Below are 19,229 nucleotides of genomic sequence, written 5' to 3'. Positions count from 1 at the left end.
TCAGGCTGCAGACGAGACGGAGCTGAGGCCTCAGCGGCACACAGGGAGCAGAGCCGGGGTTATCCGGGGGCCCCAAGTAATCACGAGGCTCCTCCAGAGTGGAAGAGGGAGGCAGAAGACAGGGCAGAAAAGGAGGCCACACTGGAGGGCCGGAGATCCAGCACCGCTGGCTTTAAGGATGGAGAAGGGGACACAGGCCAAGGAATGTGAAGAGCCCCTAAAAGACGGAAGAGGCAAGAAAACCGAGTCTCCCCCCCCCCCCAGCCCTCAGGAGGAACCCGCCCGACCGACACCCTGGCTTTCGTCGGGGGAGATTCATGTCTTCTCATCAACAGAACCGTTACATGAGCTGCACGGACACCACCAAGCCCGCGGTCACGCGTTACAGCTACAGAACGTGAGCGGCAGCACCAACAACACACCTGCGCTTCTCCCCACGCTGAGCGCGCGAGTCGTCAGACCCTGCCAGCCTCCTGTCGCCTCTCCCACGCGGCACACCCGGCAGCGCCTTCGGCCCCACCCCCTGGACACAACACAGTTGGGGGCTTCAAAGAAAACTATCAAGAAAAGGAAAAGTGGGTGCCTGGGGGGCTCAGTGGGTTAAGCCGCTGCCTTCGGCTCAGGTCATGATCTCAGGGTCCTGGGATCGAGCCCCGCATCAGGCTCTTTGCTCGGCGAGGAGCCTGCTTCCCCCTCTCTGTCTGCCTCTCTGCCTACTTGTGATCTCTCTCTCTCTCTCTTTAAAATAAATAAAATCTTAAAAAAAAAAAAAAAAAGAAAAGGAAAAAGGGAGACGAGAAGTTAATTCTAGGACAAAGATGTCCTCCCCAACTTTCTAACACTTCACTGTTCCATTAGTCTTTACTTCAAGGTCCTTTTTCAAAACATTCAAACAGCTTCAGCACAGTCAGTCATCTTTTACAAGCCCGCCATCAGATGAGAAGCCAAGTGTAGCAGAATCAGACAGAAGCACTTCACTGAAGAGAAACAAAGTTCCCACAGAAATCCCATTAAGGTTCCATCTGCTGACAACCAAACTCTCAGTGAAAGGGACTATGACTTCTCTACGCGTCACGCTAAGACACAGGACACAATTCAAAGATTTCCTTTCTCAAGTGTTGGGAGAAAATTTTTCCTTCAAGAAAAACTTTTGAGTGTTAGCATATTTAATGTATTAATCTCTACAGTAAAAAACTTCAAATCTCAGATGAACTCTTCTCAAAGGAATGGAAATACCTATAACGGAAATCCAAGTCCTCTCCCTCCAGCAAAGAAAAACTGCATGAAGGCTACACACTCCCTGAAGTCGGAACCAGCGGCGGGACTGCAGGTTCTCGGCAGTTTCAGACCACCTGCGGATGGGCTTGCGTTTTATCACCCAAAAGGTGAGTGAGTTTGTTTGTTTTAAAAGCATTCTCCAGGGCGCCTGGGTGGTTCAGTGGGTTAAGCCGCTGCCTTCAGCTCAGGTCATGATCTCAGGGTCCTGGGATCGAGCCCCGAATCGGGTTCTCTGCTTGGCAGGGCGCCTGCTTCCTCCTCTCTCTCTGCCTGCCTCTCTGCCTGCTTGTCATCTCTGTCTGTCAAATAAATAAATAAATAAAATCTTTAAAAAAAAATAAATAAAAGCATACTCCACATAGTCTAATTAGCCAGCCATTTTTGTAATTAAAAAAGAAAATTCCACCAAGAGTGTTGCTTTGGGGTTTTTTTGTTGTTGTTTTTTATTTTTAACTTCCTGTTTTACAGGATGTAAAACCACATGTAGAAACGTGGTGCATGAAGCAAGGCTTCTCCTCTCAAGAGTACTGGGGTTCCTCACTGCTTCTCTCACCTTCTCTATTTTAGCTAAGTTTACATAGCAGAGCCATAATGATTCATACAGAATTAAGTGAAAGTCTTCTCATTTTGCTACCTATGAATGCAGTGGAAAATAAAACAATCACAATTCTGGCCAAAACCTTAAGAATCAAGCACCCTATGCAACTTCTCATTACTTAGAAATAGTCACTCTTCCCGGACATTAGCATTCCCGCTCTCGCGCCAGCCAGCAGAACGGGAGGTAGGGGGCACTTAATGCCTTGAGAAAAGAAATCTATCTGCTACATTTCAGATGAAAACTAACCTCTGATATCACAAAGTTATTAAGCATTTACAAGTTAAATTTCAATTCCAGCCGTTCTAAAAGGTCCCATTTTACAGCGTTAAACAACTAATTGGAAGACAGAGGGATTTCACGAATTTGATGTAATCTTGACAAAAAATTTTGATCTAAGTGATCAAAAAAGTTTATGTTGAGAAGAGGCCAACATTTTTATAAAGTGAACAGACGCACACTCGTTTCTTTGCAAGTGGAAAATGAGTGCCTACAGATTTTCATGATAATAAATAATTCACTGCCGGATGCCAAGGGCGGAGCTGGCAACCTGGGTCTTGCCCCCAGCCAGCCAGGAAGGACGCTGGAACCCCCACTAGCACCTCAACCCAGGCTGGGGGTGGGGCGCTCCACGAGCCCAGGCCCAGGGGACAGTATTTCCAGCCCTTTCAGCCCTGAAAACCTCAGCTGGAGTAATGGGACAGACTCCTATTTTCACACTGAAAATGCACTTAACTCTTCAGTCACTGAACCAGCTTCAAAACTGTGGGATTTCTTAAGTTTTAGAACGGTGTCTAGATATTTTCAACCACAACCAACTGCCCTCACCCCTTACTACTTAAAACTACACATTCAACACAGTTATTCAAACTGAAATCTCAAGTCTCTATCACCCAAATTATACCCATAATTAGTCTTTTCAAAAGCAACCTTTTTGTCAATTACCTAACATTACAGAACACAAAGGGAGGGGGTAACACACAATTCCATTTGGGTGTATTTCCCTCCAAAGAGATTACTTTTTCCTTTTTTCTTTTTTTTTAAAGATTTTATTTATTTTTTTGACAGACAGAGATCACAGTAGGCAGTGACGCAGGTGGGGGGGGGTGGGGTAGGCTCCTTGCGGTGCAGGGAGCCCGATGTGGGGCTCCATCCCAGGACCCTGGGACCATGACCTGAGCCGAAGGCAGAGGCTTTAACCCACTGAGCCACCCAGGCGCTCAGAGATTACTTTTTTCTTCATTAAAATGCTAAAACTAGGGGCACCTGGGTGGCACAGCCGGTTAAGCAGTCAACTCTTGATACCTGCTTAGGTGGTGGGATCCAACCCTCTTCGGGCTCCCTGCTCAGCGGGAAGTCTGATTCTTTCCCTCCGCCTCTCCCCACGCTTGAGGTCAGGGTCTCTCTCTCTCTCAAAATAAAATCTCTTCTTAAAGAGGCTAAAACTGGGCGCCTGGGTGGCTCAGTGGGTTAAAGCCTCTGCCTTCAGCTCAGGTCATGATCTCAGGGTCCTGGGATAGAGCCCCACATCGGGCTCTCTGCTCAGCGGGGAGCCTGCTTCCTCCTCTCTCTCTCTGCCTGCCTCTCTCCCTGCTTGTGATCTCTGTCTGTCAAATAAATAAAAATCTTTTTTAAAAAATGCTAAAACTAGGGCGCCTGGGTGGCTCAGTTGGTTGGGCAACTGCCTTCGGCTCAGGTCACGGTCTCAGAGTCCCGGGATCGAGTCCCGCATCGGGCTCCCAGCTCCATGGGGAGTCTGCTTCTCCCTCTGACCTTCTCGCCTCTCATGCTCTGTCTCTATCTCAAATAAATGAATAAAATCTTTAAAAAAAATGCTAAAACTAAAACATAAAATAAATAAAAATGGTAAAACTGGGGTCAGAAGGATCGTAAGGCCACCTCTATTCTGGAGAATTTATATTTGTACTAAAGCTGTGGTCTCGAAGCTCAGGAACTTTTTTATTACAATAGCTTGGGAGGGTTTAAAAAAAAAAAAGATAAAATGCTCAAACTTCCCCAGTACTCCACTATCATGCTAAACCACTGCTTATGTTACAGGGGGCCAGAAGGGGCTCAAAGTTCTAAAAATGAAATCCAACAGCGGCAAACTACACTCAGGAAGCCTTCACCTTGGCCCCCAAAAGCAGCAGTCCTCCTAAAACTGCTTCCAGAGGCTTTTTCCTTCACAAAGACAACTTTCCCATTAATTATTTTCCTTTATCTCCTGTCCTGTACCAATTGTAAAAGCCATGTCCCACACCTTTACCTAACTTGTAAAGGAAAACTTATGATGAGAACAAATGAGAAAATGGCTGAAATCACATAGCATTCTTCCCAGTCAATCAAATAAATGAAAGTTCATGATCCCAAATTTCTCCTTCCAAAATTACTCAAACACTTCTATATAAAGTCTTTAAACAATTCAACAACTATCTCTTGAACCAATTCCCTGACTAATGTCACACCCCAGACCGGGCCCTGAGTGACTAGAAACCATTCCTACTGTCATTAAGCGTCCAGCCCTCTTTCACGGCGACAGATGAAAACCAGTTGTTACACATTTGATCAGTTAAGCTGTGTGGCTCACTGCTTGGGAATGATGACTAAGAAGGCTAAGAGGAAGCATTTAACTAAGACCCAAAGGCTGAGAGGGAATCACCTTGTCGATCCGGAGGGAGACAACGATGGACAAGCAGCAGGACCCTGGCCCAGACAGAGGACCGGCATGTGGCGAGGCCATGAGAGAACAAGGCACATGTCCCAGTCTAGGAAATGGAGGGTCCATGTAGCCCGTGCATCAGGAGGTAAGGCCAGAGTGATAGGGGATCACAGAGGGGACTTGGCGGGGAGGGGGGTAATTATACAATCAGGGGTAGGTTGTTAATATTCCCTTGGGACCTTACCATAAAAATAACATCCGTAGTTCTCCTGTATATATAAAGCACTACTTAAATAGAGTATTAAACGTGTAGGAGAAGCAGAGTTAAGCACAGAATAACAAAAACAGACATGGGAACACATAGTTCAGTCTGACTTAGCTTAAAAGATACCATGACTAAGACCATCAAACAGAAGAGCCCCTTCTTAACAAAAATGTCTTCATCAGAATTAACAGAATAGGGGCACCTCGGTGGCTCAGTGGGTTAAGCCGCTGCCTTCGGCTCAGGTCATGATCTCAGGGTCCTGGGATCGAGTCCCACATCGGGCTCTCTGCTCAGCGGGGAGCCTGCTTCCCTCTCTCTCTCTCTGCCTGCCTCTCTGCCTGCTTGTGATCTCTGTCTGTCAAATAAGTAAATAAAATCTTAAAAAAAAAAAAAAAGGATTAACAGAATAGTTGTCAAAGTGGGTCATTTCCTAAGGCTTTTAGGCTTTCTACACTGATCAGCTCTAACTGCCGGAGTTCCAGGAGCTGAGGGCTGACACCCTCTTTCATACAGCTTTAAGATAAAACTGAAGAAGTCGAACGGCACAAAAGTTTATGGAGCAGGCCAAGCTCAACCCCCCACAGAGCAACGAGTACAGGGCAGCAACACACTGACACAGGGTGCAGTCAGCCTAGCTACGTATCCCCCTTCTCACCTACTGACAAGCAGGTATCTGCTATTAAAAAAAGAAAGCACATCCATTATGCTTACCATGCCAGGGATGAAGGAACTCACACAGGGTAATGGACAGATCAAAACACTTATTTTGGCAACAAATGCAGATTATGCTCTGAACCAGCATTTACTGACACTGTCTAATTACGTTATTTAATTGATAATGGGCTCACTGCCCATATGCAAAATAACTCTCTTGTTACAGTAGATGAAAGGTAACCTTACTATATCATATTAAGAGTACTTAAAAACAGAGGCACACAAAGCTTCTTGAAAAATCTTCTCAAATACAAATAGCTCGGTTTAACTCTCTGTGCGAAGCTCTACTTGACACAATGTATCAACACTGTAATTACAGCTAACATGACAGTCACTGGTCCTAAGCAGCCCTTCTGGTTTGAGAGATGAAAGATGCTGCCAGGGCAGTGGATCAGCACGTCTGGTCCACGGAGGGGCTAGAGGACACCCCACAGAGCCGTGCAAGTGAGCAAGCCCACCCAGAGTCAGAACTGCAAATGCTCGGAACTCAAGGCTGTGGGGCACCTCTCAACACAAACTTCTGGTAAATTTTATGGTTTTTTTCCCCACCGTTTAAAAAAAAAAAAAAAAACTTTAAAACCTGTGAAAGTTTCACATTTGGATCAAATTTAGCAATATTTTGGGGCAGCTTTTTAACTAACTCAAGAGGCCGGCACAAAACCCAAGAACAGTCCTAGTTACTTGGTCTTTGTTTCCTCCCACCCCATTCAGGAGGTGCGGCCTGTCGGAGGAGATCCTGCTCCCCAGCACAAAACGACAGCAAGAGAGGACAACAGCTGAATGGAGGGTGCGGGGAGGAAGCACCAAAATAGGGATCCAACTCAAGGATCACAATCCGAGTTGAGCAAGATGTTTTCCCTTCTTCTTTTTTTAACTTCAGTTTCAAAGTAATATCACAGTACTTGTGCAATCAGTCTCAAAAGACACAAAACACAGCAAGCCTTCCAGGACAGCAACATTTAGTAGAAGAAATCAAGGTCCCAAAGGCATCAAATCAACAGTCTCAGGGTCTCTGATTTGGAACTATTCAAGTTATGCCATTGACTGGGTCTGCACACACCAAAAATAGCCACCGTGTCAATGGAGCTTTTTCCACCAGCAAGATCACGTTACACCGTTTTTGCTGAATGCCTCTCATCAATCCCCCACACGACCAAAATATTCTAAGTTTTGCGATTCCACAACTGTGCACCCTTTTCACTCTCGGTTGAAAGGGAACGTTAAGGACACTGCTCAGATCACTTTAAAAACTCTCACCTTACAAAAAAGACTGAAATTTTACTTTTCTACTGGGAAATGTGCAAAACCAGTCTTTTCTCGCAAAGGCACGTAAAACTCCCCATAACCCGTAGAAATCACGAAGCCCACGGCGCTGCAGACAAAGTGGTTTCCCAACTCAGCCCCCCTCGGGCCAGCTCAACCTTCCAAAGCCTCTTCCAAAACTCCCGGGAAGCTGGGGCGCGAGCCGGGCTCTGCGGAGGAACCGCAGGCAGAAGACCTCGCCGGGGTCCCGGGCAGGAGCAGACCTCCAGCAGGACCGAGCCTCCCCCGGCCGCACGCCGCGAACCCGCAGACCGAGCAGCACGACCGCTCTCGGAGGGGCCGGCTCCCCGCGGCGCGGCCGGCCCCACGCGCACGCACACACTCGCTCGCACACCCGATCGCACCCGCTCGCACACACTCGCTCGCACACCCGATCGCACCCGCTCGCACACACTCGCACACCCGCTCGCACACCCGATCGCACCCGCTCGCACACACTCGCACACCCGCTCGCACACCCGATCGCACCCGCTCGCACACACTCGCACACTCGATCGCACACACTCGCACACTCGCTCGCACACTCGATCGCACACCCGCCCGCACACGCGCCCGCACACCCGCCCGCCGGCGGATGATGAAACGCGGAACGGAAATTAACATTTCGGGCCGCGTCTCACATTGTTCTGCCGCCGACGGCCGCCGCCGCCTTCCGCCCGCCCCCCCGGCCCGCCTACCGCCCCGCGCGACGACACCCCCGCGCCGCGGCCCCGCATTCCTGCCCCCCGGCCGGCCTACGCGCGCCCCCGGCGCCCCCACTCTGCCTCCGCGACTCCCTCCGCCCGCCCCCTCCGGCTCGCAGCCCGCAGCCGCCGCTGCCGGTCGCGAACAGCGATAATAATAGGGACGCCGGGAATAACCACCACAACCGACACCGCGGCGGCTCCCTCCCTCGGGTCAGAGGTCGGCGCGCCCGCTCCCCGGCCGCCGGGGCCCCGCCCGGCCCTCGCGGCGGCCCCGGGCCCCCCAACTCCCGCAGGCCCGCCCGCAACCCCTCGCGGCGGCCCCGGGCCCCCCGGAGCCCCCCGCCGGCCCCTCACCGAGGCCGAGGGGGCCAGGCAGGCCCAGCCGGAGCCCCCGAGCCCCTCACGGCCGTCCGGGCCGCGACGCCCACCCGGGGCCCCCAGTCCGTCCCTCCACGGCCGTCCGGGCCGCGACGCCCACCCGCAGCCCCACCCGCAGCCCCGCGCCCCCCCTCGGGCCCCCCGGAGCCCCCCCAGGCCCCCCAGGCCCCCGCGTCGGCCGCTCACGGCTGTCCGGGCCCCCCGGAGCCCCAGGTCGGCCCCTGCGGCGCCCGGGCCCCTGTCGCGCCGCTCCGCCCGGAGGGGAGGCCTGCAGGCCGCGCGGCGGCCCCCGCGCCCGGCGCCCGCCCGACCCCCGCCCCGGCCCGCGGCGGCTCTCACCGGCTCCCGGCGGCGCGGCTCTGCGGGCTCAGCGGCGGCGCGCGGGCGCGGCCATGCAGCCCCGGCCCGGCTCCCGGCCCGAGCGGGAAGGCGGCGGCGGCGGTGGCGGCGGGCTCCGAGCGCCGGCGAAGCGGCGAGGCCGGCGGCAGGCGAGCCCGCCCCTCGGGCGCGGCCAGGCTCGGGCGGCGCCGCGGCGGCGCGGGCGCTCACTGAGGGGACGTCGGGCCGCGCGCTCGGCGGCGGCGCCTCCCCGCCTGGGGCCCTCGCTCCATCGCGCTCCGGCTCGGCGGCCTCTGGCTCCGGGACCCGGCGGCGGCTGCGGCGGGCGCCGGCCGCATGAGACGCCGCCGCCCATTGGCCCGCCGTATCCGCCTCCGCCATTGGCCCGCTGCGGCCGGGCACAGGGCTGCGCACGTCACGGCGTCGGGGAGGAAGTGCGCCGGCGGGGGCGAAGGGGCGGCGGCGAGAGGGACGGCTGCGGTTACAGGCCTGGGGCGGGACCAGAAGGACGTCCCGGGACGGATTGGTCAAGGTCGTGCGTCCGGGCGCACGGCGCTGGAGGGTAGCGAGCAGCCGGATTGGCTGCTTGCGCGCGGAGGGGGCGGGCCTCTCGCCCCCAGACGTGACGATTGGTCTCTGCAGATCCCGGAAGCGACGAGGGAGACGCTCGAAAGCCGGGGTCTGGGGTCCCCCGGGCTGGAGGGCGAGGGGGCGGCGATAGGACCGCATCGCCCGCGCCGGGCAGCCGGACGCGGCCCCTCCCTCCTCGGCCGGTCCCCCGCCGGGGTAGGCCGGGCCCGCGGCGGGGCAGCCCTCCCGCGCGGCGCTGACCCGAGGGACCCCGGAGCCCCGCTGCGCCTGCGCGCGAGGGAGGACTCGGCGCTCCGCGTGCGGGTCCCTGACGGTGCGGTCCCGGGGCGGTGGACGAGCCGGGCCCCGGCCAGGCCGGCCGCTGGGCGGGGACCGTCCTCGGACGCGGCCCGGCCCGGTGCAGGCGGAGGTGCGCAGACGGCGGGGCGTGCGGCGAGCGCGGGTCGAGGACGTGCGGAGGCGGGCGCGCTGCGGGCGTCCCGAGCCGCGTGCGGGGAAGGCCGGGCCCGGCTGCCGAGCGCGCGACGGCTCTCCCGGGGGCTCCCCGCGCGCCGCTGCGGAGCGTGCGGGCGGGCGCCGGGTCGCCGCCGGGTCGCCCCAGCCACGGACGACTGTGGTGCGGCGACGGCGCGAGCCCGAGCCCGAGGGCCGTGAGCGGGAGCCGCGCCCGAGCTCGGCGCCTGCGTGAGGCCGGCAGCTGGGCCGCCCGCGCTGTGGCAGCGGCGTCCGGGAAGACCGCCGAGAGCGCTCGCCTGCGTCCCCGCTGTCGCTCCTGGACGTGGTGGACGCGGTTCCCCGCACGCGGGCCGGGCGGAGGGGACGCGGGCGCGGCGCGGGGCTCCTCCCAGGACCCGGAGATCGCGACCGGCGCGGACGGCGGAGGCTTCCCTAACGGCCCCCCGGGCGCCCCATTCCTAGGAAGGGTTTTTAAGATTTTATTTATTCGACGAGATCACAGGCGGGGGGTGGGGGGCAGGCTCCCCGCCGAGCAGAGAGCCCGGCGCGGGGTTCGGTCCCAGGACCCCGAGATCGTGACCTGAGCCACCCAGGCGCCCCCCACTACTAGGAAATGTTAAAGGACACCCTGGCTGCTTCGCAGCTTCTCTTCGACAGCCCCGGGCAAAGGGGCGACCTAACGGATGTGCTTAAGGCGGAGAGAGCAGCGTTCAGTACATCTTGAAGGCTTTGCAGCGCCCGCTGTGTTTTCAGCACCGTCCGAAGGCCTGTGGTCGGGGCACAAAACGGGTGGAACTCAGATACGATGACCTTTGAGGAGAACCACAGAGTAAAGGAGCAAGGCATGATTTGAGGAAGAGAACCCCAGACGGGGTAAGAAGGTGCCCCACCAGCAGAGAACAAAGTCCAAGCAAAGAAGATGAAGGAGGTGGCTGGCCAAGGGTCCCACTTGGAGTCGGGATTTCACCCTGAGGGCAAAGGTCAGCCTCTGTAGGTTGCAGGGCCGCGAATTGGGCAGGAGCTGACCTTCCGTTCTAGGATCTCTCTGGAGATGGCCAGAGCACAGACAAGGGGCTGTGGGGTAGCAATGCCATGCAGACTCGTGAGACCGTTGGATCTGGGATGTGTTTTGAAGATGGAATCGGCAAGATTCTGCGGGCTGTAAGAGAAACAAAGGCCCCGGATGAAGTCGACACTGGCTTGCAGGACTCTGGTAGAGGTTTGGGCTGAGAAGCTGGGAGTTTAGTTTTGTACAGTTAAGTGCTGGATACTTGGGCCTCCATGTGGATGACAGGCCGATGGGGGAGAGGGGACAACAGCAGAGAGCCAAGAGGCGGCTGGGGCAGGCGAGGCCTCAAAGGCACATAAATTCATCCTGCAAGCGGCACCTGCCAGTACAGGGCTTTAATCAGACTCAGGAGCAGAGTTTTGTTTTGTTTTTGGTTTGGTTTTGTTTTGTTTTTAAGATTGCATGTATCTGGGACAGCTGAATGCTTCTCCTTCTGCCTGCAGAGCTCCCTGCTTGTGCTTTCTGTCTTCTGATAGAAGATTTTAGGGGCACCTGGGTGGCTCAGTGGGTTAAAGCCTCTGCCTTCAGCTCGAGTCATGATCCCAGGGTCCTGGGATTGAGCCCTGCATCGGGCTCTCTGCTTCCTGCTCTGTCTCTCTTCACCTACTTGTGATGCCTATCTGTCAAATGAATAAATAAAATCCTTTAAAAAATTAATAAAAATAATAGAAGACTTTATGTGTTTATTTGAGAGAGAGAGCGAGCGAGCACAGGAGCAGGGGCGGGGGGAGGGGAGCAGATTCTCCGCTGAGCAGGGGGTCCTGCGCCGGGCTTGATCCTAGGACCCTGATCATGACCTGAGCCGAAGGCAGATGCCCCACCGATGGAGACCCCCAAGTGCCCCCAAAATCCTGTTTTGACAACATGAGGGAGAGCCCATGATAGGCCTGGCGGAGAGCGGCTGCAGTAGCTGCAGGGGAGAGAGACAGGAAGAGGGCTGGGGTGGTGGTGAAGACGGCGGAGTGCGAGAGCTGGGGCAGGCGGCGAGCAGCGTCTGGGAATCTGGGGGCCCTGAAGGAGGGTGCCAGACGGCTCACGGTGCCACACCTTACAGGAGACTAGAAATTTTTATGGGACGTTCCAAGAGAAGCAATATGGCAAACACATGGCCGAAGAAAACAGCTCAGGTCTACCAGTGCCTCATCCTGATCCCCACGTGGTAGTTCTCCAGGGCTTTCCGGGGAAGCCTTGTTTTCCTTAACGCAGTTACCTAGACCCACTGGGAGTTTCTGATTCAGGAAACCAAGTTCCTGCCCAAAGCAGTTATGTTGCAGTATGTCTGTGTTCCCCCAGAACCAAGAGGAGCTAATTGTTGATGAAACAAGCCGTTTGTGGCTGCAGAGAACAGTCCCAGCTGCTGCTGGTGCCCTCCCAGACGCTCCATGTGTGCCACTTTGTTTTGCTCCTAAGCCGAGGTCTTCCAAGGCACTCTCCATGCTCCCCTGGACACCCCCCGCCACTGCTGTGGCCTGAGAGAGTGGTGGGACATGAGTGGGAGGTCACTGCTGAGAGGGAGGTGGCTCAGCCACCTTGCTTGCCTTCTACTTCCTTTTCTCTACAAGTGGCAGAAGTGGCCAGAGCAAGCCCTCATTCAGACACCTCCCTTCTGTTACCCCGTGACCATGGGGTAAGAACCGCCTCCAGGTTTGGGCCAAGCCAGCCCTCCCTCAGCCCTGTGGTCAACCCCAGGTCACCAGCATCCTTCGCATTAGAATTTGGAACCCAAGCTGGCTTCACAATAGGTTATTACACGTGTGGCTGTCCGGTAACCAGAGCTCTGTAAGGCTTTGCCCTTCTAACCCTCAAGGGGAGGAGGGATTGGTGTAAAGCGTATAATTCAGATGTTCCTGGGACCCCTCACCCCAGCACCACTGAAACCACCCCATAATTTTTAAACTCTGTACAGTACTTTTTCTGGAGCCTACCAGGTTGTTTTGTTTTGTTTCTTAAAAATTTTATCTATTTTTTTAATAAATCATGGGTGCACTCATGCGAGTGGGAGGAGGGGCAGGGGGAGAGAACCCCCAGGAGGACTCCCCGCTGAGTGCAGAGCCCACCTGGGCAGATCCCACCACCCATGGTTCATGCCCTGGGCAGAAACCAAGAGTCCCTCGCTCACCCAGCTGAGCCACCCAGGCACCCCTAGCCTATCAGTTCTACGTAATTTTAAAATCTAAATATATGAACTATTCTTTTTTTCAATCAATTTCTCACAAATCCAGCTAGGAGGGTTGAGAGTAAAAAAATAGTCTTCCGAGGGCTTCTTCCCTAGTGAGGGTGTCATAATATTGCATAATGTGTTTTATGTAATGAATGTCAGCTTGCGGAAAGCGCAGAGCCGACTCAGCTGGGAGGAGGACTGTGTTCTCAACAGATGCTGGGGTGCCTGCCGGTGCCGGACGGTGTCACAGCAGGGGCACAACACGACTCTCGCACACGCTCCTGGCCCAGGCCAGGCGGAAAAGCCGTCCTGCAGTTGTGTAGCCGGCCTGACAGTCAAGAAGCTTCCGGTGGGTGGCCATGGTCTGACCGTGAGAGATACCCGTCTGCAGTCCCTCCCCTGGGTTTGGGAAGGAGTCACAGATTTACCGGCACAGAGGCTCTGCCCTCCGCAGTCTCCGTCAAGGAGCCACTGGGGTTACAGCCGAGCTCTCCTAGGACAGCAGGCTTCTGGCCCAGGCTGGCCTTGGGAATACCCACAGTGCTTATTACCCAGGACGACCTTTCAAATGCTGAATCCTGTGAAGATGACTTTTTTTTTTTAGCTTTTATTTATTTATTTGTTTGACACAGAGAGAGAGAGAGAGACAGTGAGAGAGGAGGAACACAAGCAGGGGGAGTGGGAGAGGGGGAAGCAGCCTTCCCGCTGAGCAGGGAGTCAGATGTGGGGCTGGAGCCCAATGTGGGGCTCGATCCCAGGACCCTGAGACCATGACCTGAGCTGAAGCAGACAATTAACGCCTGAACCACCCAGGCGCCCCAGACTGCAAGACATCAAGCCAAAGAGAAGCCCACAGGAATAATCTCAAATCTGATCTGAATTCCCATTTTTTTCAAGTGTGGTGTTTTTTGGTTGTTGTTGTTTTGTTTGTTTAAGTAATTTCTACACCCAAGGTGGGGCTCAAACTTACAACCCCAACATCAAGAGTCACACGCTCTTCCACGTGAGCCAGCCGGGTGCCCTTATGTTCCCTTTTTAGATTAATATAACTCACATAGCTTTTTTCTTTTTTAAGATTTATTTATTTATTTCAAAAAGAGGGAGTATACCAGCAGGAGGAGGGACAGAGAGAGAAAGAGAATCTGGAAGCAGACTCCCTGCTGAGTTGGGAGCCTTATGCCCTCGGGGCTCAATCCCAGCACCCAGAATCACAACCTGAGTCCAAATCAAAACCAAGAGCCGGATGCTTAACCGACTGAGCCACCCAGGTGACCCAAACTCACATATCTTTGACACTATGACAGTGTCATATCTAGTGACACTAGAATTGCCATGATTGAGACCATGGTTTCACCAAGTGTAGTCCAGGAACCCCAGGGTTCCCCAAGACCCTTTGTGGGGGTCAGCAAAGGTCTGACAGTTTGGAGGCTACAACTGCAGGCTGTTGACAAAGGTAACTGTTCTCAGGAGGGTGACACAGGGCCCTGAGGGCTGGAAGGTTGAGTTAGATGTCCTTAGACTGGTTGAAAGGTGTTCGACCAGTTAGCAAGGGAGAGAGAAGTGGTCCTGTTTTTGTAGGACTGCACAGAGTGTGGGGAAGTGGTGGAAGCAGTGGCCCGACACACACGTGCACCAGGCCTGAGCAGCATGGGAGCTCACGATGGCTGCCGGAGCGGGCCATTTACGCACCTGCCTGGTTGCAAAGCAGAGACCTTTGGAGATGGGTTTGCTGTGGGGGATGCCCTGGCCCAGGTCCAGGCCGCAGGAACCCCAAGATCCCCCGATGTTAGTGACTCAGCACTTTCCTGGAGTGGGCAGGCTGGGAATGTGCACTTCAGCTCCCTGCCTCGTCACCTCCAGGCAGAAACCGTGTTTTATGGGCACACAAACCTTTCAGAACATGGTTATGCAGTACTGGGGACAGAACAGGGATGTTCGGTATTATGGGGCTTAGTAAATTGCTTAGCTTTCCAACTTTAAAAGGTATTCAGAAAACAAAAGGATAGGTGTCATCTAAGTTAAATAAACCCGCTGCTCCCGGGTTTCTTAATGTTGCGAGTCACCTTCCAGTGACCTTGGGCAGAGCACCCACATGGTCCAGAGATGCTGGCTTCCCGTGCCTACATCCCCCAGACCTCCCAGACTAACACTTCAGTCCCTCTCCTCTGCCCAGAGATGGATTGTAAACGTCGTCTATGGGTTCTGTTTCATTTTGTTTATTCTGTTTATGAAACTGTAACCTCATGTCTGAGTGCCTTAGGGCCCAAGTCACAAATAAACTGTCAAACAAAATAAACACAAAACAGCAGGGCAGAGATGTGGTCAAACCCAAACTGCATGCTTGGATTTCAGGCCAGGATTAGGCCAAAGCCCCCTTCTCTCTCCAGATAATCTCCCACTCGGCTGATCAGCTCAGACGCCTCCTCCAGCCAGGGCTGGCCGTGACTTCCAGCAACACAGGACCCTCTGCGGGAAACGGCTAAGTGCACCCCTGGGAGGTCCTGGCGCCTGGCCTCAACCTGTTGGTTAGTGTCTGTGTATCTAGTGCATTGTCGCGGGGGAGGGGGTGCTTAAGGGAGCTCTAGTTAAAACCCTTTGTAGAAGCGGTCACCTAGTCCTCTGTCAAATCAACCTGTCAATTACAGTGAGAAGGACCAGCTGCCCAAACTGTTCCTCTCACACCTGCTCCTGGCCGGGCCTGTCCCGCTCTCAGCCCTCATCTGACCGGGGGCAGTCATGTGTTGCCCATCCCGGGATCAGCCGGCCACCAAGGTAAACCTGAAGCCACCCGAGGCTGCCCTGTGCCTCTGGGTAACCAGCTCCCTCAGCCGGTCCCACCAAGCCCAGCCCACCCTCAGGCTGTTGCAGGGCCAGCCCTCCCCTCCCCCCCCCCGCCCTCCCCCGCCCCACCTCTAGCAGAAAGGATGCATAGAACACAGTCTTGAGCTCAAAATCCTCCACAGGCTCCTCCACCTGGAGCACAGAGGCAGGAGGTGGGGTCCAGCCCACGCACTCTTGGCCCCCCACCCCAGCCTGGGCTCCCCTTGCCTCTGTAGCCATTTTGAGCCCCTCACATACCACACCACGTGCCCTGCTGCTTTGGTTCTCTTTTGTTTCTCATTGGAATGGAAGCTCCTTGAGGACAAGTGTCCGCTCACTGCTGGGTCCCCAGCACCTGAGGCACGGCCACAGAGTAAGTGTCTGTTAAGGAAAGTGCCGTTTTATCCCATAAAAATCTACTTTCTTCTCCAATTCTTTCATTTTCTGCAACCGTTTGAGGGCCTTTCACCAATCCCCCCGAAAACACCCTCAGAAACTATCCCCACCTGCTCCTTTTTTTTTCACAGACAGAGATCACAAGGAGGCAGAGAGGCAGGCAGAGAGAGGAGGAAGCAGGCTCCCCGCTGAGCAGAGAGCCCGATGCGGGGCTCGATCCCAGGACCCTGAGATCATGACCTGAGCCGAAGGCAGCGGCTCAACCCCTGGGCCCCCCAGGCGCCCTCCCAACTAGTCCTTTTACCTTTCCTCCCTCTTCCCATCATCTTTACTTTGGGACCAGGAACAGCTCTGGGGGGCTTCCCGTACCCTTCTGAATCTCTCCTCCTTTCTTTGGACCTCTTGTTGTCCTTTCTCTCTTTGTTCTGCATTAAAACACCCAGGAATGAGCTAGCAGTCTCTCAGAACAGGGAGCTGAAGTTCTGAGTGAACGAATGCAAGGTGTTCTTTAGCAGGCTGGCAGGAAACGCAGAGATGTCTGGGAACGTTGCTTGCCACTGTGTCTCATTCCTATTCCGCTGTGGCTGTCCAAATTCAAGGCGGTTCACACAGTTTCTGCAGAGGTACGTCCACCATTGATTTGCTGAAAGCCCATGATAGCCATAGACCTCTAGGATCTGGGCCCAGCCGGCTGCTGAATACTCAGTGCCTTCACCGAAGGGCGCAGAGGAATTTGTGGGGACAGCATGCCCCATCCAACCCCAAGAAATGGACCTGCTCTGCTGCTGATGGCTGCCTGTGGGTTACAGAGCAGAGACCCAGAGTGGAGACGGTAGGTCTGATCACTGTCCAGACCCCAGGTGAGCAAGCAGCGGTTTCTGTGGGCTCCGCCGCACGTTCAGCTGGAAGTTGTCTGCCGGACCGTGCACAAAAAGTGAGCGCCTTCCACCTTCACACGTCTTATCGTTCACCTAACAAGGAACCCCTGAGGCCAGGGAGATAGCAAGCTAGTAACTTCCAGGAAGAGGCTATAAACTGTAACATCCAGACAGGGTCTCTCTTTTCTGGTAGCTGAACCCAGGCAAGGCTTCTGGACCCACACTGAGGGGTTAAGGAGGGACTCCAGAGCTCTGGCCTGTGACGACTCCCTGGTAGCTACTGAACCTGGACAGGCAAACCCCAGCTTGGCCCACCTGTGGTCAGCAGCCTCCGAGGAGACCCGTGATGCCCCCTGCCCCCGGGACAGTGCCCCCACACTCTCGGGCTCCCTGCCAAAGGGGGCCATGTCATGTGAGCAGCCCCACGGAGATGCCCCGTGGTAAGGAGCTGAGGCCTTCTGCCAACAGCCAGGCCTAGGCACTAGCTTGGAAACCCAGCCTCCAGCACCTCTAGCACCAGGAGAGCTTCAGACGGCTGCTGCCCTGGCCATCGACCCGACCGCACCCTTGTGGAAGACTGAACCTGAGCCACCTGGTCAACCACACCTGACTTCCCGATCCTCAGAAAACTGTGTGACACAAGGAACGTTGTTTTAACTTGCCAAGTGTTCGGGTCTTTGTGCCATATCAACCGGTAGTGCACATGGTCAACAGAACAGATTAGATGAATAACCTGGTGTGCTCTCCAGAGCTCTGGGAGTTAATGGAGGAGCGTTCAGGTGGAGAGGAAGCAACCCCACACTTTTGGGGTGCCCCCTGGACATCGGTCCAAAATCTCACACCCGGCGGTCTCGAGAAACAGAGGTTACAGAGAGTCACACACACAGCTCTGTAGGTCATCTGCTAGTAGAAATGGACTTTTTATCCTTTCAAGAGCAAAATCTATGACTACCAAATCCCATGCATATGACTAAAGCCCAGCTAATCAGCAAAGAAGAAACCATTGCTGGAGGAAGGTCTCTAGGTCAGAAACAAAATTTACCAAAACTCAAAGAAATGACTTTATTCCGACGTTCTACAAGGGGTAGTATCTTACAGAAGGCACCCTCACATCAGCCATATGACGTTGTGGAACAAGCCATTCCAGGCTCTGTGCCCTAGCCTCTGGATGAGCTGAGCAGCAGTTACGGTGACCAACCACCCAAGGGCCTCAGAGGCCAGGCTGTGTGTGGAAGCAGCCGTGCTCCGAGAAAGAAAAAAGTTCAAAAGTTCAGTTGCTGCCAACCTGCTACGTTGGGAAGAAGCAAATAATTATTAATTACATTAGTAGGAAGCCTAAATATGAAAACCAAAATGGCCCAAAAGGTTAACTCCTATCTCAAATCCGCAGACAAGAACTTAGCAGGAGCAGCGTGCCTTCTCCAGAACTCGAGTGCCCGGGCCCCCCAGGAGCCAAGGAGCAGGGAGTTCCCGCGGTGGGAGCGGGCGGCTGTCCTCTCTGCTTCCCTCCTGCCCGCAGCCACACACCTGCTGTCAAGGTGTGAATGCAGACAGACCCAGGACATGCCAGACTCACACCTGGAATTCACACGGGGGTTGCCTCAGGTGTCTAAAGGGAGCCACGCTGAGCCGTCCAGGTTCAGAGGGCCAGGGAAGGACATAACACCAGCTGTCAGTGGTGTCAGGAAGTACAGAAAGAGCAGAGCTAGCCTGTGAGGGAAAGCCTGAGAGCCCAGGAAGCTCCAGTGAGCCCGCTTTCTGAGGCTTCATCTTTCCAGGGTCCAGGGCATGGGCACCTGGAGGCTTAAACGAGAGCCCCAGTGCCCAGGCAGGACTGAAGCCTGTGGGCGCAGTCACCTGGGGTCGTGGACACAGCCAGCCTCCGGAGCAGCTGTTGATGTGCGTTTGAGTCAACACATCCACACTGTGTTCTCCGTCTCCTTCGCCTCCACGTCCCAGGGATACACGCCTGCGTATGAGAGGCTTCCTGTCAGGGGTTGTTTTCCTGTACTTCGGCTGCATTTTATCCTTTCGACAACCCCGTGGGAAACCCAGGGCTGCTATTAGCTTCACTTTGCAGATAATTATTATCCCCATTTTAATGATGGGAAAATTGAGGCTTGGAGAAGGCAGCCACTTGCTCAAGGTCATAGGCTGAGGACAGAAGCCAGTGTTGTTCCGCAGGAGGCTGGCCTCTTGCCGTGCCCCCGCACTGCTTCCCACGGAGTGGCCAGGAGAAGAAGTGGGACCACGGTAACAACTTCACGTCAGGCAGTGTCTGTCAGAGTGTACCTTACCCTCCTCCCGAACACCTTCAAATTTCTTGGAGGCTTTGAGTCACAAACCCTCTGGACTGGGTGATTAGGGAGCAGGGGTGAGGGGTGGGGCTCGGTCACTTCCCAGCAGGGCACACTGCACAAGCCTCGCTAAGGTATGAGAAAGCACAGTCTCAGGAGTTGCAGTCCCGGGACTGGTCCGGGCAGAGCGGGCGCAGGACCCAGCCCGCCGGAGGCAGTAAGTGGGTGGGGCAGTTGGTGGGGGGGCGCGGAGAGGAAGGCTTGGTGGTGGAAGGTGGTGAGGCCGGGAGAGGCAGAGGGCAGTGAGCTCAGCTGCGTGAAGGG

General features: G+C 55.0%; 2 protein-coding genes across 2 annotated transcripts in view; both read right to left on the bottom strand.

Annotated features, from left to right (window-relative positions):
• ANKRD11 (ankyrin repeat domain containing 11) overlaps positions 1 to 8,376 on the bottom strand; it is a 174,649-nt gene extending 166,273 nt beyond the window's left edge. Inside the window, exon 1 of the mRNA XM_082711427.1 lies at positions 8,238 to 8,376. The gene's annotated coding sequence lies outside the window, so the exon portion shown is untranslated. The remainder of the gene's footprint in view (positions 1 to 8,237) is intronic.
• Positions 1 to 19,229, bottom strand: part of VPS9D1 (VPS9 domain containing 1) — a 227,980-nt gene that overhangs the window by 64,711 nt on the left and 144,040 nt on the right. The window lies entirely within an intron of this gene.

Source organism: Mustela nivalis (genome assembly GCF_964662115.1).
Source record: "Mustela nivalis genome assembly, chromosome: 18".
In the NCBI taxonomy this organism is placed as follows: domain Eukaryota; kingdom Metazoa; phylum Chordata; class Mammalia; order Carnivora; family Mustelidae; genus Mustela; species Mustela nivalis.
This window is presented reverse-complemented; position numbering and strand designations above follow the sequence as displayed.